This window comes from Saccostrea cucullata, unplaced genomic scaffold, assembly GCF_032062105.1.
Source record: "Saccostrea cucullata isolate Sc308-1 unplaced genomic scaffold, CSIRO_AGI_Scuc_v1 ctg1163, whole genome shotgun sequence".
Classification (NCBI taxonomy): domain Eukaryota; kingdom Metazoa; phylum Mollusca; class Bivalvia; order Ostreida; family Ostreidae; genus Saccostrea; species Saccostrea cuccullata.
In genome coordinates, this window is record NW_026926444.1 from 241440 (window position 1) to 245000 (window position 3561).

At 31.0% G+C, this 3561-nt stretch overlaps 1 long non-coding RNA gene across 1 annotated transcript; it reads right to left on the reverse strand.

The window, feature by feature from the left end:
- Positions 1–619: 619 nt before the first annotated feature.
- On the reverse strand, positions 620–2230 carry LOC134271714 (uncharacterized). The gene is made up of 3 exons (XR_009993076.1): positions 1684–2230; positions 1407–1586; positions 620–1323 (listed from the first exon to the last, which is right to left on the reverse strand). It is a non-coding gene; the product is annotated as an uncharacterized LOC134271714 (long non-coding RNA).
- Between the last annotated feature and the right edge of the window lie 1331 nt (positions 2231–3561).

A 3561-nucleotide genomic window follows, 5' to 3' on the forward strand; every position in this document is an offset into this window, starting at 1 on the left:
CAAAGGTCGAGGATTATAATTCTTGATATACCCGTATGTAGATTTTAATCATTCAAAATATTGAGAACCCATTGCTTGGCAGACATCAAATTTAGTACACTGGTTTCTTGAAAAGTAGAGGACCCCTTTAGATTTTGAGGTCACAATGTCAAAGGTCAGGGATCAAACTGAACAAAAAGGAATACCAGAGCCATTCTCTTGACAGACATATTGTCATGGCAACAAACTCAAAATGAATGAAGTTTTAAGGTCAGACGACACGTTCCTCAAATAAACGTCCTGTTTCTCTTGGTATTATATCATAAATCATTTATAGTTGTCACTCTCTTCTGATTTCTACATTGTTTTCAAAATGTTTTTTAGATATAAATAAACCAAAAATTATGATATAGGCCATTCAAGAGATTACCCATAAGGGTTATATAAGAAATATGACCCCGTGGTATCTTGTCCAAATGCCTGGTAAGGTACACTAATTTTTTGTGAGGAAACTTATTTAAGTACCTCTACTTCATTGACAAATTCTTAGGAAAAATTATATATTTTTGAGGAACGTGTCGTCTGACCTTAAAAATCAACAAATAAGAACATTTATAATTTTTAATTTCATTGCAGATTAAAATTTGATTATTACTCAATAACTAAGTACATTCAACAACAAAAAAATTACAATGCTTGACTGCTTCCTGATATCTTATATTCACTTCCAAAATTAAAATGACCTTGAAATTTTGTATGCTTGAAAAAAATCTACTTGCTTAAGTATGCATCATGGTTATAAATTAAGATAAGATTTAAAAGAAAAAATCACAGTTTCCCAAATCATATTCTGAATTATTTGCTATACAGGAAATTAGTCTTTATAATAGTGTTATATTTGGTAAAACTAAAGCACTGTTGGACCTTGTTGTTGACCTTGGACTTTGATCTTATCTAAAATAACCAACACTTAAAATTTACTCTGAATTTTTGTGTATTCCTGCAAGTGAAACCTGATACATATTAAATATCAAGATGTTAACAATGTAACAATGTACATGTACCAATAAAATCTTATAAGTTAACATATATGAAATACCCTGAAATTTTTGCTACTACACTTCTTCAATCATAAACTGTCTTTTTTTCTTCATGTTTGGTACACCATTTGGGTTGATCTTGAGGTCTCAAGCTTTCAAAATCTATAAGGTGTATCCTAACTATTCTAGCATCCAATACATGTAACTTCTGGAGAAATTGAACAAGCACTGAAATTTCCACTCCTGGTTTAAAGAAGAACTGGACTGTCTCCAAATACACACAAGTAGTACTCAAAGCATGTACCTGTGAAAAAATGCATGTGGCAAATCGACAGACAGACAAGGCAATTCCTATACATGTACTATAGTATAACATATTATCTTTACCATTTTCTCAGCAGTGGCAAGTAATTGGTAATGCTTATGCTGCATTGTCTCCCTCTTCTTATTTCTGAATTATGTTCACAAAACTACATTGGAAACCCTATGTAGTAATTCTTAATAGCTCCACAGCTGAAAATCCCATTGTAAAGCCCAGTCCTAACCAGGGAAATGAATTTGAATAATCTGAAATTGCACAAGAAATATAAGAAAGAAATGAAATATTCTTTTCAAAGTATAATTTCCCAGACTTATATTTATAATAGTTGTTTTAAACACAAACCTGTCAAGGAACACATGGTGACCATTAATTTGAAAAGTCTACAGTCTGCACAAGTATTTGACAACAACTTTTTTTCTAATAATTGTGATCTCCCATAAAGAAAACTCTACTAATCCATAAAGCCGAAAATCATAAGTGTAGCCATCTTTATAACATCTCATAAATATGTGAAAAAATATTTTGTTAAATGAGAATCTTTATAATCATGCATCCCACATATGAGGCAATAATGGTGATTTAATTGACAGTGAAGACCCAGCTATCCAATTCTTCCCCCGTGGATATCCATGTTAGAATAGGTCCTCAGTACCCCCTTGTTTGTCGTAAAAGGCGACTAAATGGGGCGGTCCTTCGGATGAGACCGTATAAACTGAGGCCCCGTGTCACAGTAGGTGTAGCACTTGTGTGCGGTCAATTTCTTTACCAAAAATACATGATTTGATAAGAAATGTGTGTTTTATCCCAAAAGAAATGAAAGCAAACCTTGAATATTTACTAATTACTTGCTTGGTGACACATTTAACCAGAATTCTCAAAGAAATCACTAAATTTTATGAAATACTTGTGTGCGGTCAATTTCTTTACCAAATATACATGATTTAATAAGAAATATGTGTTTTATCCCAAAAGAAATGAAAGCAAACCTTGAATATTTACTAATTACTTGCTTAGTGACACATTTGACCAGAATTCTCAAAGAATTCACTAAAATTTTATTAAAGGCTTGTGTGCGGTCAATTTCTTTACCAAAAATACATGATTTGATAAGAAATATGTGTTTTATCCCAAAAACAGTGAAAACAAACCTTGAATATTTACTAATTACTTGCCCGGTGAAACATTTAACCAGAATTCTCAAAGAATTCACTAAAATTTTATGAAATACTTGTGTGCGGTCAATTTCTTTACCAAAAATACATGATTTGATAAGAAATTTGTTTTTATCCCAAAAGAAATGAAAGCAAACCTTGAATATTTACTAATTACTTGCCCGGTGAAACATTTAACCAGAATTCTCAAAGAATTCACTAAAATTTTATGAAATACTTGTGTGTACCCAATTTCTTTACCAAAAATACATGATTTGATAAGAAATTATATGTGTTTTATCCCAAAAACAATGAAAGCAAACCTTGAATATTTATAATTACTTGCCCGGTGACACATTTAACCAGAATTCTCAAAGAATTCACTAAAATTTTATGAAATACTTGTGTGCGGTCAATTTCTTTACCAAAAATACATGATTTGATAAGAAATTTGTGTTTTATCCCAAAAGAAATGAAAGCAAACCTTGAATATTTACTAATTACTTGCCCGGTGAAACATTTAACCAGAATTCTCAAAGAATTCACTAAAATTTTATGAAATACTTGTGTGTACCCAATATCTTTACCAAAAATACATGATTTGATAAGAAATTATATGTGTTTTATCCCAAAAACAATGAAAGCAAACCTTGAATATTTAGTAATTACTTGCCCGGTGACACATTTAACCAGAATTCTCAAAGAATTCACTAAGATTTTATGAAATACTTGTGTGTTCTCAATTTCTTTACCAAAAATACATGATATGATAAGAAATGTGTGTTTTATCCCAAAAGAAATGAAAGCAAACCTTGAATATTTACTAATTACTTGCCCGGTGACACATTTAACCAGAATATGATAAATAATTGATCATGGTTGGATAACTTTTTTATCCCATGTTTAATCCTTTATACCCTTGACAAAGCTCATGTGATATCGTTTTCATATCACACAGTTGTGACGTCACAATGGATTTTGCGTTAGAGTGATGAAGTAAAATGAAATAGAGTCCTATATAAAGATAGTGTCAAACATTGTTCGTGGTGTAAAAAACATGGGATAAAAA